The sequence below is a fragment of the Prionailurus bengalensis genome, chromosome A2 (assembly GCF_016509475.1).
Source record: "Prionailurus bengalensis isolate Pbe53 chromosome A2, Fcat_Pben_1.1_paternal_pri, whole genome shotgun sequence".
NCBI lineage: Eukaryota > Metazoa > Chordata > Mammalia > Carnivora > Felidae > Prionailurus > Prionailurus bengalensis.
Genome location: NC_057348.1, coordinates 14630206 through 14645561, shown reverse-complemented (window position 1 = coordinate 14645561; position 15356 = coordinate 14630206). Strand labels below are relative to the sequence as shown.

The 15356-nt window shown below is 45.8% G+C and overlaps 1 protein-coding gene across 6 annotated transcripts in view; it reads right to left on the bottom strand.

The window, feature by feature from the left end:
- GATAD2A (GATA zinc finger domain containing 2A) overlaps window positions 1-15356 on the bottom strand; it is a 105012-nt gene that overhangs the window by 68140 nt on the left and 21516 nt on the right. Inside the window, exon 1 of one of the 6 annotated variants that reach the window (XM_043587172.1) lies at window positions 1747-1769. The exons of the other annotated variants lie outside the window; for them this stretch is intronic. The gene's annotated coding sequence lies outside the window, so the exon portion shown is untranslated. Of the gene's footprint in view, window positions 1-1746; window positions 1770-15356 lie in introns of those variants that run through there. 6 annotated transcript variants of the gene reach the window in all.

The window sequence follows — 15356 nt, the reverse complement described above, 5'->3', positions numbered from 1 at the left end:
GCTCTCCCTAATCAGTCCCTCCCCATTCCCCCTTCTATTACTGAGGACTACAGCCCCACCACGGCACAGCTGATCTTGACATTTGACATACAGCATCCCATTAGGTTCTCTTCCCCAAACACTCTTGAGAAAGACTCTTATTCACCTCTTTATCCAATTCCTAATGAAGCACACAGGAGGAAATAGCATCCTCCATGAGTTATAAATACTCAAAACATCATAGACTAGAGGCAAAAACATAGCAACATAAATATAAACCCTACCCTTAATTAGAATAGCAAGTCAACACCAGGAAGAAGCAACATGGAGATAGGCAAGGCCACAGCACCACACTTCCCCTCTGGGAAGCTCTCCCCACCTCCCTTACACTACTATTTGGAGAAAGGCAAAGAGCCTGAAGAAAGGCACTCAGAGGTTCCAGAGGCCTCTACGGCCTTGTATCTGGGAAGGCCTCCTCTGCCACTGCTGAGAAGTGTGAGTTACCCCAGCATCTACGCACCCACATCTTGTACTCCCCTTCTCCTTTCCTAGCTTATCCTAAAACAGCCAGCACAGTCCTTCCAACAGATCTCCTTCTTCTCCAAGGCTTGGCTCCAACATACCCCTTTACCCTGGGCACTCCAGGAATCCCTCCCTTTCACACCACCAAAACCATCCTGAATGTTATAGCACATCCTCCTGATGAATCATGACTAGCTGCAGGAGCCCACCTGACCCTTGGGCAGACCATGCTGAGGACCAAATGACAGGCCCTGGCACTAGGCAGGCTCTCAGAAGTAACTAGTTCTCACTTTGACTAGTATGATTAATGTTGTCCCTCAAAATATTTCAACTCCTATCTAGAGTTTCCACACTCACCCCCCAGCAGCTGCCCTGGCAAGTCCACAAGATCATCAAAACTTTAGGGGTGCCTGGGTGGCTCAGTTAAGCATCTGACTTCACCTCAGGTCATGATCTCAAGGTTAGTGAGTTCGAGCCCCGCACTGGGCTCTCTGCTGTCAGTGCAGAGCCCACTTCAAATCCTCTGTCCCCCTCTTTCTCTGCCCCTCCCCAGCTCGCACGTGCTCTCTCTCAAAAATAAACAAACACTGAAAGGTTCAAAACTTTAGGGGCGCCTGGGTGGCTCAGTCGGTTGAGCGTCCGACTTCAGTGCAGGTCATGATCTCACAGCTCATGGGGTCGAGCCCCGCGTTGGGCTCTGTGCTGACAGCTCAGAGCCTGGAGCCTGCTTCAGATTCTGTGTCTCCCTCTCTCTCTGCCCCTCCCCAGCTCATGCTCTGTCTCTCCTCTCTCTCAAAAATAAATAAAGATTAAAAGAAATTTTTTTAAAGGTTCAAAACTCCCATATTTTAAATGCTCAGGAATCAGAGGCACCTGGCTGGCTCTGTCAGAAGAGCAGGCAACTCTTTATCTTGGGGTCCTGAATCTGAGCCCCAAGTTGGGTACAGAGATGACATAAATAAATAAACTTAAAAAATAAAAATAAAAAGCTCAGGAATCAAATGTCTCCATCTATCTATCTAGACAGGTCTGAAACTTTGGGAAGTATCTTAAGTGTTAGTGTTTATCACTGAGGCTGCTTGAAAGGACATCTTGAAGAAGAAAATGTCACAAGAACAAAAGAGATAACTTCTTTGTTAACAATGAGGACCTAAGAATTGGTGTCTCCCATTCTGTGTACATGCACCAATATGTGCTATATTAAGGAAATTCCCTGAAAAATAGCCATAGGAAAACAAGGAATACCTTCTATCTCTAAGCCAAGCACTGGAGCAGAAAAGACCTCAGATTGTTTCTGGACTCTGTTCTCTTAAGTCCCCTGCAGACTCCAAGAGTCCTGTGTCACCCCAGACAGCTGGAGAAAGTGCATCCAGGCCCCATCCCTATGGGGACCAAAGAACACCTACAGAATCTCTGCTCCAGCACTCCCAAGATGATGCTACAATGGGCCTTCTAGAACCACACATCTATTTTTTTTTTCTTTAACCTCATAACATCCAGCACAAGCTAGGCCATCAAAATATGAGTGCCTTTGTTCCTTTCTCCCTAAGCTAACTCTTGGGAGGGTAAAACACATGCTCATAAGGATGTAGGATATTTCTGAATTCAGAAAGGTTCCATTTTTCCTTACTGTACTAAAATATAGGTAACATCAAATTTACCATCTTAACCATTAAATGTACAGTTCAGTGGTGTTAAGTCCATTCACACTGTTGGGCAACTATCACCAGCACCATCCATTTCCAGAACTTTGTCACCTTGCAAAACTGAATTTCTGTCACCAGTTAAACACTAACTCCCCATTACCACCACACCAGCCCCTAGCATCCACCATTCTACTCTTCTAGCTCCATGAATTTGACTGCTCTAGTGACCTCATATAAGTGGAATCATACGGTATTTGTCTTTTTGTGTCTGGCTTATTTCATTCAGCACAATGTCTCTTAACGTAAAACCACACAGATTATTTTAGCTCTTTGGGGCCAATGTGTGTACAGAAAAAAGCCCAAGGGCCTGGTATACCTATAGCCAAAAATGACTCTAACACCCTGATTCCCAGACTAGGCATGTACCTGACATCCTCCACTATCAATCCTGCCTTCCACTCGCCAAACTATACAAAATGGCACTGGAAAAACTTAGAATGGTAAGGTTAGAGCAGTGGTAAACATATGCCTCAGATGGACTTTAAGTATGCTTAGGTCACCTCAGCTCTGACTTCCCAATGTACCCCATCTCCCTGAGATACAGCTTTCCCAGCCCCATCTCATAGCTATGAACCAAGACAATCAAGAAATGCCTCGTGAGTGAATGGTAAAAATGACTAGCTCATCTTGGATATAAGCATTCCTTAAAATGGAAGCCAGAAGACATCACAGCCCAACTCAAACATATTCCCTGGAGCACCTGGGCTTGATGTGGGAACACTTACACAGGCCACCAGGGGTGCAAGCTCCTGACACAAAAAACTCTACACAAGAGAGACCCACACAACTAGCCCAAAGAGCTTAACCACCAATCATTGTCACCAAAAAGGAAAACACTGTATCCCCCCTCAAGTTCTGAGCACCAAGCTCCCCTATCTTGTGGGGCAGAGCCAGGCCCAGGGGATTCACCACTGACATCTAACATCCTGTGTGGCTCAGCAGTTGAGTGTCCAACTTTGGCTCAGGTCACAATCTCACGGTTCTTGAGTCTGAGCCCCGCATCAGACTCGCTGCTATCAGCACAAAGCCCACTGCAAATCCTCTGTTCCCTCTCTCTGCCCCTACCCCTGCTTGTGCACTCTCAAAAATATTTAAAACAAAAAACAAGAAAAAAAAAACCCAGTAACCTCAAGTAACCCCAACATGAGGTATCCAACTCGCACAGAGGGAGGGCATTTCATTGCCTGTCATTTCAAATAGGAATACCCAGAACACCCCAATTATCTCTTGGTCAACTGCTCCAGAATGAATTAAGACTAAGAGCAAAAAATTACTGTCTGGGGTTCCCCACCTAGTACCTCTGCCTAGGGCAAGCAGGCAGTCAGTCTCCTTTGAAAACACATATATCCCTGTGTGACCTATGACTAAAACATGCAAAGAATCCTCTTGAGATGACAAAGAGTGGTCCTGAGTCTCCAGGATCAGTCAAGACAGAAACATTTGGGAGTGAGGGTCACAAAAAGCCCCACCTGCAGAAGACATCAGCTCCATCTATGAGGTGGCCAACAGAAAGTTCTAATGGCAGCCAGCCTTGTTCCCAAGAATGTACCATCCAGGCTGCCTCCATGTCTTACACACCAGCATCTCAATCAGCTGTATTAACTTTATAGCTGGCTAAAGGGTTATGTTTATTTTCACGTCAAGAAATAAAACCTCCAGCTATTCTGCTATTCTATTATTTTTTATTTATTTTGAGAGAGAGAGAGAGAGAAGGAGGGAGGAAGGAAGGGAGGGGGAGAGGGAACATGGGGGAGGGGCAGAGAGAGAGAATCCTAAACAGACTGTAAGCACAGACACAAGGCTCAATCTCACAAACCCTGACATCATGACCTGAGCCGAAATCAAGAATCAGACACTTAACCAAATGAGCCACCCAGGCATCCCCCAGCTATTCTATTCTAATGGCAAGTTTTCTTGAGTTTGTTTTTTATTTTTTTAAATGTTTCTTTATTTTTAGAGAGAGAGACAGAGAGAGAAAGACAGAGCATGAGCAGGGGAGGGACAGAGAGAGAGGGAGACACAGAATCCAAAGCAGGCTCCAGGCTCTGAGCTGTCAGCACAGAGCCTGACATGGGGCTTGAACCCACAAACCAAACCATGAGATGATGACCTGAGCTGAAGTCAATTAATTACCAGACTGAGCCACCCAAGCAGCCCTCTTGAGTTTGTTTTTAAAGAAGCAACACCTTACTTATCACAAAGGCAACCTCCTGGAAGAATCCTTCCACCAATGGACAAAGTTATCTTCCACTACCACTAAGGCATCCTGGGCCCTAGCTACAGGTACCATGTGCTCCCTCATCCAGGTCTGGGTGGCCTGGAGCCTACATGCGCCAAGCTAGCAGGAGCAAAGCCACCAGCTGAGCACCTTCTCCAAGCTGTGAAGACAGCCCCTAAGTCAACAGCCCACTCACTCTCTCATTTGGTGATCCTAACACAGGCACCAACCCTGATCTGCATATTCACGAGCAGCGCAAGACCAGCAAATTAAACCAAGTCTCTCTAAGGAACAGCATAAAGGCTATCTCTCCTGAGTTAACATCCCCAACAAACCATCTTCCAATAGGCGGTCCTGATGAATAAGCCGCTACACTAGTACATCTGAAAACTAATACAACATTATGTGCCAACCTTTTTCAAATTTAAGGGGAGGCGGGGTAGGAAGGGCAGCCAGACTGGCACAATCGCCTAATCTTCTGCAAGTACTCCCCAAAAGCTTAAGAACCGTATCTTATTTTTCAGAATATTGTTCTTTGGAAGGGTGAAGGGAATACTTTTGTTTTTCAAGAGCAGGATTCTAAAGATGGCTCCATTGTATAAAAATGAAAACCTGAGCCTAGAAGAAAAGAACTTCACAATCCTGAAATCCAAACAAAATCTACCCACAGTAGTCATGTAACTTTTCTTTGAAAGGTCCAAGACAAGACGAACTATTTTGGTCAGTTACCAGAAGCTGGTAAGATAGCAGAAATCTCACTAAAGAAATGTAAGTGGGGGAGGATCTCCAGTTTTCACCTCTAAACCCCACCCCACTTCCAGCCACCTTCTCACTGTTGAGGAAAGTATCCACCAGCCATCCTACTACATCTGGATGGATTTGGAACCTCAGGTGGCCTTTGCCACCTTGATTCCCAAGAAGGGTACCATCTTCCAGGCTGGCAATGGGAGACCAGGAAGGAGTGATTCAGGTCTATTTAAGCTAGTAGTTTCCAGAACACTAAAGGGTCTACCTAGATCCAAATCCAGAGGGGCTAGTGAGTACCCAGGCAGGCAGCAGAGTTAGTGTCGCCCACCCACAAACCTTCCAGATCCCCCGAGCCGAGATTCAGGCAGGAGAGTAGACTTGATAGAATTCTAGAAATCCAGTCTGACACTAGGTCTTCAAATACAAAACAAACTACAACCATCTGACCAACCAAGCTTCCCTAAGTAGCAGAATTGTTTCTTTGACCATCAAGGCCCAGGTCAAATAGTCAATACCATCTGGTAACTTCTCAGAAGTGGCTGGAACTGTCCACCAACCACACCATGGCATTGATAGCCCTGACTGAAGCCACGCAGCTAGCCCAGAAGTCCTGAGGCCTTGCCACAAGGTCCAGGCCAATGAAATGATCCTTGGCCCCAGATGCTTCATCACTGCTACACATTCTGACGATGTACCACAGCAATCACAAAAATCACAAGACTGACTAAAACGCTGCAAAGTGAGAAGAGATAAACTGTAACGACGGCAACATCTGTCAGTAAAAAGTGGCTTACACTACACACACCAATTAAGAACAAATTGGGGGGGGGGGCAGCGCCTGGGTGACTCAGTCGGTTGAGAGTCCGACTTCGGCTCAGGTCATGATCTCACAGTTGATGAGTTCGAGCCCCACGTCAGGCTCCGTGATGACAGCTCAGAGTCTGAAGCCTGCTTTGGACTCTGTGTGTGTCTCTCTCTCTGCCCTTCCCCTGCTCATACTCTGTCTCTGTCTCAAAAGTAAAATAAACATTAAAAAAATTAAAAAAAAAAAATTGGGAAATGATGTCAACAGATGCTACACCTTCCTGACAATGTATCCAACAAAAGTATAAGACGATGTCAGGAACAAAGGGGATCCCCAAGGAGGATGTTCACAGAACCATCAACTGTCCTCACCGTCACCAGCCCTAAGGGTAAACTGAGGCTAAGATGGAGGTGAGGATGGGCTACACCTGGCTTCTCTCAATCATCAGAGCTCACCAGTGGACTGCATGGACACTTCCCATCACTTATCCTCACAGAAGGGTCGTGAGAATGAGGAAGAGAAGGGACGAAGTGGACACAGGGCCCCACTTGCTAGTTCTCCTGACATGACTGGCATCTAAAGGAGAAGGAAGGAAACTGCACTGAAGATCAGACACCTGGAGAACCCTGCTCCAAGAGGAGCAAAGCAGCCAAGGCCAAACTGCCCCCACAAAAGCACAGTTCTTAATCTTAAGAATAGTTAAGGGCCTACCTCCCAAGGTGCAATGGTGAGGAGACCAGAGTCTTACAATTTACTTGCTGCTTCTGTCTCCAGTCAGAGTATTCCTTGCTGGTAAAAGTTTTAGTACTAAAACTCTGAGGTATTAAGAGGTACAATGCAAATGTCACATGAAATCTCTGCCTTAAAAGGCATAAAGAAATCTGCAAACACCACACAGGCTCAAATTGTGCCCTCACTGGGACATTGCCTACACCTGAGACTAACCCCAGAGTAAGCTGGAGGCCCCACAAAAGGCAGAACTCTGCCACACAAAGTCCATGTCGAACATGGACTGGTGTGTCTTTCTTCCATTTGCACATGCCAGAGTAACCACACATGTCAGGCTCTATTCCAGCAAGCAGGGCCAGCAGACACAAACATATGCATGTATATGGCCACCCTAAACACACATGTACAAGTACACATGCACATATGCATACATACACCCAGGATCAGCACATGTGCACACAAAGGACCAATACACTTAGGCCACCATTCTGGGCCAACACACTTTGTCCTCCAGGCAAAGGCATCAATTGTTGAAAACATAGACCACACATCCCCAAGAAATACTGTCCTAAGCTGGGCCAGGTCCAAAGTGACCTACAACGTCCACCTCACTCCACTGTCTCTGAAGCACAGTCTTGCCAAGACAATCCAACCCCCAAGCAAGACATTCCCTGGTAAGTCAGGGTCCCAGGCCATCAGCCTCCCTGTAAAGGATGTTGCAAGGCCAGCAAAGGTACAAAGGGGCAGGTCTACAAGGGTGGTGGTATTCACTTACCTAAGTCTTTACTGTGTCAGCCTTGCAGCAGAACCTCCTGCCTCCACCAAGGCCCACTCTACTGCCCTGCTCTGCCTCCAGCTGCTTCACACAGACCCAGGTACTATCAAACCATTCAGCACCAAGATCCAGCCTGAGACCCAGGCCCTGCAGATCTGTCCCCAAAACCACAGTGACTCTACTGTCCCCATGGTCCAGGCCTCCTCCTGAGGTTTAGGCAGGTGAGGGCCTAACTCTTCATTGAGAAAGTGACCATTAGGCACACAGAATCAAAGTGCTACAGAAAAGCCCACTGACAACAACTTCTGAGACACGGAGAGAATCACCTTTAACATACTGACAAGAGATTTTATTACTAAAGGAGAAAAGAAAAGTATAATAGTGGCTAACGGGGCACCTGGGTGGCTCAGTCGGTTGAGTGTCCGACTTCAGCTCAGGTCATGATCTCACGGTCCATGAGTTCGAGCCCCACATCAGGCTCTGTGCTGTCAGTTCAGAGCCTGGAGCCTGCTTCGGATTCTGTGTCTCCCTCTCTCTCTGCCCCTCCCCCACTCATGCTCGGTCTCTCAAAAAATGAATAAATATTAAAAAAAATTTTTTTAAATAAAAGTGGCTAACAATTATTGAATTCTTGGGGCACGTGGGTGGCACAGTCGGTTAAGTGTCCGACTTTGGCTCAGGTCATAATCTCACAGTCTGTGAGTTCGAGCCCTGCATCAGGCTCTGCACTGACATTGCAGAGTCTGGAGCCTGCTTCAGATTCTGTCTCCCTCTCTCTCTGCCCCTCCTCTGCTCACACTCTCTCAAAAATAAATAAACATTAAAAAATTTTTTTAAAAAACAATTATTGAATTCTTTATTTGATGCAGAGTGCCAGCACTTTACATGCCTGATTTCATTTAATCCTCATAACATCAGAATAAGGTCCTGCCAATGCTACCCACTTCACATGGGGTACTGCCACTGATGCCCACACTTGACAGGTGAGAAAACTTGGGCTGAGAGAGAAGTCAAGGTGATTGGCCAGGGTCAGAGGGCTAAGAAGTCAAAGATCCAAACCCAGGTCAGCCATCTCTAAGGCCCAGGCTCAAATATGAACCACTTTACTATCAGGGACAGTCTGACTTTGAAACCATCCTGGGGCTGGATCCTTCCCAAGGCTCTGGGAAAACCTCCTAGAGCAAAGATCAGCACACCCACAATTCCTCCTCTAAGAGCACACTAACTTAACCCTTTACTAAACTGCTGGAAACCTCATGGAGGAGTGAGCCTCAACTGTGCAAGCTGTATGCTGTGGACCGTGCAACAAATTCACTGACTCATGTGCATCCTCCATTTTTGTAAAAGGCACAAAACCCCTCAGAGATTGACAAAGCACATAATTTCTGAGCCTCTACCTACCAAAGTACAAGCCAAAAGAAGGGGCTTAAAGGAACTGATCAACACTGCCAGCCTGGGTCACAAACCAGGACCAAATTCCATCTTCATTTCCAGTAAGATGTACACACACACCAACCACACTCTAGCACACTATGGGAAACCAGGGTCCCTTAGCAGGAAGATGTGTGCAGATTTCTCTCCTTTCCGTAAAAACAGCACAGGACTCACAAGTGTGAAGCAGTAAACAGAGCAAACAGACTAGTGGGAAGAAGATTGGTCCCCTGGCCACTGACACAACAGAGTGAGAGGACATAGGGCTCAGGGACAACCCAGGCCCTATAGAGAGGGCTTCCCAGGGTGGGCAGGGGCCAAGACACACACCAGCCCTCCCAGCTCTGTACATATGGCACCAGGCTGCTGCCCTCACTTAACTCATCTGATTCTCACTCCCATCCTCAACCCCCAAATCAAGACCCCGACAGTATCTTGTTCATTGCCAACCAGGTGCCACTCTGGAACCCAAGTCATTCTTTTCCAAGTGCCAAATCCCCAAGGCCCCTTTCCTTCCTGCAACTACAAGCCCCCTCCCCCCCAATACTAGTGTTGTCACTCTGTGGGACGCCCACCTGTCTTCTCTCCTGGACTCTGCCAAAAGAGCCATGATTTGAAAACATTTCAGCAATGCGTGAAACAAGGAAACTTTCTCAAACCAGGAAGCAGCAGCTGTTGGAATAATTCATGTGAATGTTTCAGAGAAGCATCAATTGCTCTGGGTCTTTCTGGAAAAGTGTTGAAGACCTCAAGTTGGAAAATCCTCAGAATCTAGAAAATGCAGGTTCCTAGGCCACTGGAATCACATCAAGCCTCTTCCTGGTTCCTCTAATTGCTACAAGTTCTTAGATTACAGGCTGTGTCCCTCTAATTTTCATCCATCTGTCACTACTTCACAAACTTTTCCTACAATGTACAAGATGGCCCCTCTTATATTTTATTCCTTCACCTATTATTTATTGCACTTTCTTCTAACACAAAGCACTATCAGTTGGGAAAGAGGAGACATAAGAACAGATCAAGTTCTGTACCTTCCCCCACCAACAGAGGTGGCCACCAACCTACCAGATTCACAGACATGCTCCTTGAGGGTTCTAGAGGTCACACAGGGCCTTCATGCTTCAACACTATATCCTCCCATCCTGGCCATGTAAAACAAAGAGGAGCCATCCAGTACCATGGGCCAAGCTGTCTAATACCCAGCTTCTCCCAGGCAGTAGCTACTACCACAGATCACCTTCTCCAGGACCCAGCTCACCTCACCTTTGCTCAAACTCAGCATCCTTAAAACCAAAGACCCACAATCTTGGGCCCCATGTCACCTTCCAGTCTTCATGCTGCTGCTACCTCTTGGACAGGCTCCTACCCACTCTTCCCTCTCTCTCAGGGTTCCCTATCCTATCTCGCTTCTGTGGCCATAAGACCCTAGAGGGCAGGAAAAGACCATCACCAGACCCCAGGGGCATAGCACAGACTGAGCAGGGGAAGGAACCCCAGTTGTTAAATGGACAGATGACTTGTTCTCAGCCCCTGGTATCCAGCTAATCCCCACCCAATCTCCTTGCACAGTGTCTCTGGCACCTGTCCCTGTTTTTTATTCCCCACCAGGCAAATCCAAGACTGTATTAGCATGAGCTAATGCCTGCCTTTTCTCAACCTCCCTTTTTCCCGACTTCTCTGCTCAATTCAAGTGAACATTCTCCTCCTCACAAATCTGAGGGCTCTCGATGCTTTTCAGATGAAGTGTAAACAGTCTTCCATTTAAGGTCATCAATAATAATTGGAACAACCTGCATTTTTTTTTTTTTTTTAAACCTTACTTCCCACTTTGACTTTCTATAAACCCTGACGTCCGGGAGGGTTATCTGCCAACTCCATTCATCCTTGATGCTCCAATGCAAGGGAACACTCCTTGTAAATGGTCTAGTCCAACATCACCAACCTTCTTCACAAGAGCTGTAGACCTCCTGAGACCAAGAAAACCATCGCTTCTCAGAATAATATGCTGAAGGATGGAGGGAGATAAATCAGATGTCCCATCTTTTTCACATCATGGCATACAACAACAATTACATTGGCACAGCGCACTGGAGTAAAATAAGGGCTACTCACAGCCCGGGGCTAGGGCCACCTGGCTGCAAGGACATCTCTGTATCCCTGTCACCCATCCCAGCCAGCCTACTAAGAAGCTCTTCTTAGATAATCCTACAGTCAGCAACACATCTCCTGCTCTGTTCATTCCACTATGTGGTGATAAGAAGCCTGTACTTCATTTCACTCCATGGGGCACCTTCCAGAGCAGTTTAGGCTCTCAAATGTTGATGGTTAACTTTTTAAAGTAACTTTTTAAAAAAAAGGCCAACAGTGGCTCATAGACTCAGAAGGCTGGTTAAACAGACCAAAGTTACCCTAATTGTTCCAAGCAATTTAAGTTTCCTTTTTCCCTTAAGCAATAAACCAAGGCAACAGAGTAGACAAGCTCTCCCACCATCTTAACCTTCACAAAAGATAGGTGCATGCCTGAAATGCTCATCCAATGCTAAGCCCCTTCCCCAGGTGGTGACCTGTCCACTCTCACTGCCTTTTTTTGGCAGGCTCACCTGACCTTACCTCTAAAAAAGCAAAAACAAAAACAAAAACCCCAACCATACCCTCTGAGGGGGTGAGTATGTGCCCACTGGCACCATAAGTAGAAAAGGCCTCTGTCAGATGACTCACAGGGCGTCCTGGAATCCCTCATGGCCACCACCCCCAATCTTCTCTCTTCCAAACAAAACATGTTCAATCTCTCTAACCAGTTCTGTGATACAGTTTAAAGACCATTCCAGCACAGGTTGTGCTGTTCTAGAATCATCTAGCACCCTTAGCTGGGTATTAAGCCCCTACTCCCCCTAGCACAGCCAACCACTAAATGTCAGCATCTGACATTTAGCCCATTCCATCTTATTTCCATGGTTGCTTTTTTTGATCTTGAAATGGTCATCCACATATCACCTGAAGAATTTCTGCAAGAAGTGCCATTACTTTTTTTTTTTTTTTAATAGACCAGGAGAAATAGTTTTATGCTCTTAAAATTGGAAGTCTTCATACAGTCAATTCCAGAACAGGAAACACTGCTTCAGTTTTTTTGGTTTTGTTTTTTTAAAGGCAGCCCTAAGATTCCAAAAGCAGCCCTGAGATCTTCCTCTCTATGTCCTGTCCCATCCTTACACTGTAGACACCATGATGACCTCAGGGCTCAAAAAACAAGGCCCTTTGGGAATTAAGTTGTATACCTGTATTGATGAGCACTGGGTGATGTATGGAATTGAATTACTATATTATACACCTAAAACCAGTATAACATTGTATTAACTATAATTAAAATAAAAACTTAAAAAAAAAAGATGAGGCCATGAGGAAGGAAACCTGCCAAACGACCTCCTGATTAGGGAGGAGGAACAAAGGAGAAAACAAAATTGAGCAAACCATAAAGAAATAAGGATGACATAGGGTGCCTAGCTGACTTGGTCGGTAGAGCGTGCAACTTTTGATTTCAGGGTTGTAAGTTCGAGCCCCATGTTGGGTGTAGAGATCACTTAAAAATAAAATCTTTCAGGGGCACCTGGGTGGCTCAGTCAGTTAAGTGTCTGCCTTCCACTTGGGTCATGATCTCACCGTTTGTGAGTTCGAGCCCTGCACTGGGCTCTGTGCTGAAAGCTCGGAGCCTGGAGCCTGTTCGGATTCTGTGTCTCCATCTGTCTCTGCTCCTTCCCCACTCGTTCGTGTGTGTGCTCTCTCTTTCTCAAAACTAAATAAACATTAAAAAAAAAAATTAATAATAAATAAATAAATAATAAAATCTTTCAAAAGGAAAGAAAAAAGAAATAAGGATGACAGAAATCAGATCAAGGAACCTGCAGTAGAGAACAGAGAGCTACATTCTCCTCCCTTTTGCAAATTAAACCCGGGGCAGGTCACTCCCCTCAGGCCTCAGTTTCCAGTTTCTAACATCAAGAGCTGCCCTACCCATCTTGAAGTCTGTGCTGTGTTCAGTAAAACTAAAATGGCACACAGAAGCAACATAGTCCCAGGTGAATCCTAAACTTGTCTGGGGCCCAAGGACCAAACATAGTTACATTTCTAATGCTCTGCCTGACAAATATAAATTGACTATAAGGCTGCAATTACATTTCCATCCAGACTTACTATGTAAAATCTTTCCCTAAGAAAACTTCAAAAGCAGACCAGACATAACTCCTACACTACTGACAGCTGAGGTTCCCACCTCCTCAGACCTCAGCAGAGACAAAAGCCTCAACAATAGAAACTAAAGTTTGGGAAGGGGAAGCAAGAGACAGATGACCCACATACAAACTACTGAGAAGATCAATTAATCAAACAAAAATGTTAAGGAAAACACTAATCAAACCCTGGAAATCTCCCAGGGTTCCAATGCATATTAGAGAATCCCAAGGAGGGCACAGATTCAGAATCCTCTGAAAAAAACCACTGCCATTGAAGGGGTAGGTATGAACCCTTTACATGCACAGAAATAACACATGAGACAACAAAAAATGAAGTTCAGGCATTCTGTCAACGATACAGAAGTCCTGGGGCACGCGGGTAGCTCAGTCGGATAAGCCTCCGACTCCTGATTTCAGCTCCGGTCATGATCTCACAGTTCATAAATTGGAGCCCCGAGTAGGGCTCTATACCGACAGTGTGGAGCCTGCTTGGGGATTCTCTCTCTCCCCCGCCCCTTCTCTGCTCCTCCCTGCTCTTGCTCTCTCTCAAAATAAATGAATTAAAAAAAAAAAAAAAAAAAGGATACATAAATCCTGAGAATATCACAGGTCCGGAGTAACTTGACCAATTCAATTAATGCCTTTGAACCAAGATTTCAGTTTGCTACACTCCTACTTTCCCCAAACCACTGAGCAACTGGAAAAAATAGGTTTCCTCTGTGGATGCAAATAAGGTTGTAGTGGCAAAGTTTTCAGAACTTGCTGAGTAAGCTTGTCCAAAACACACAAGAAAACTCTCTTATCAATGCCACAAAAATCCACCAGCTACAAACTCAAAGTGAAGAGAATACTGGCCTGAAACCTGCTCACCTCCAAGGTCATGTTGAGCTACTGTCTCTAAAGTAAGAATGAGGTGAGTACAGTTTAACAGCCACTGACTCAGAGGCTAATTGCACAGAACAACCAGGATTAGAGTACATGTTATGCTGGGATTATGTGCAGGTTTAAGGCCACAGGGTTTTTTGTTTTTGTTTTTTCCCTTTTCTTTTCCCACTTCCCTTCCAAATAATTTGGCCACCTTTTTAGGTGAGAGAGAGCTAGCTCCCTACAATGAGCTCTGAAGACCACTAAATTATGGTGGGATTTTGTTATAAACAAAATACAGCTCCTTAATCTGAGTGTTTCATTGTTTGTGATAATTTGAGATGTGAGACCTTATAGAGATCATCATGTAGTTGTCATCTGAGGGGAGGATTTTGTCTCAGAGGTGAATGGAGGAGCAGGAACTGGGCTACCTCTTACTTGTGAACGTTTCCCACTTGTCCTTAGAGCCATCCTATGAGATCAAAGGTATGTTCCCTGTCTATAGATGGAAAAGCTGAGGCCAGCCAGGTAGCCAGGCAACCCGCCCAAAGCTGAAAAGCAGTAGACTGTAGTCAGTGATGATACCAGATCTGTCCATTCCCAAGCCAGTTTGAGAACTGTAAGTTTGGAAGAAGACTAGGATTCAGGTCTGGGCTCTCCAATTTGCCACTGCATGTACTTCAAGGAGACCCACTTCCCATCCCTGACCAGAATCTACTCAGGGATAAAGCCAGAAGTGCAAGAGCCGTGTCTTGGTTCTTAAAGGCAAGGCCCCCCATGACAGATAGGCCTGGCAAACAACTTCCCACCTCCCAGATACAGGGACTGTTCCTGAAAATCAGAACATGGGATTTAGCAAAGTCAGGAAAGGTGCTATCTCCTTTACCCTAGTAGGCCTCCACCAACCCAGCTATTCTGTATCTCTAGGGAGGTGCTGAGGCTAGTGGAAAAAACAAGCAAAATCTGAAATCAGAAAAGCTGATGCCCACTCCCGGTTGTAAAATAATCAGCAAGGTGGCCCTTAGAAAGCATCACCCTCAAGGCCTCTAGGTGGCTCAGTCGATTAAGCATCCAACTTCAGCTCAGGTCACAATCTCACGGTTCCTGAGTTCAAGTTCCATGTGGGGCTCTGTGCTGACAGCTCAGAGCCTGGAACCTGCTTCAGATTCTGTCTCCCTCTCTCTCTGCTTCTCCCCCACTCATACTTGGGTCTCTGTCTCTCAAAAATAAATCTTAAAAATAAAGAAAAAAATCACCCTCTATAGGGGACTTCACCTTCTTCCATCTGGAATATGGGGATAGGCTATGGCTCCAAGGGGAACAGAGCAGACAGTGACAGGCTTTGTCCCTGAAA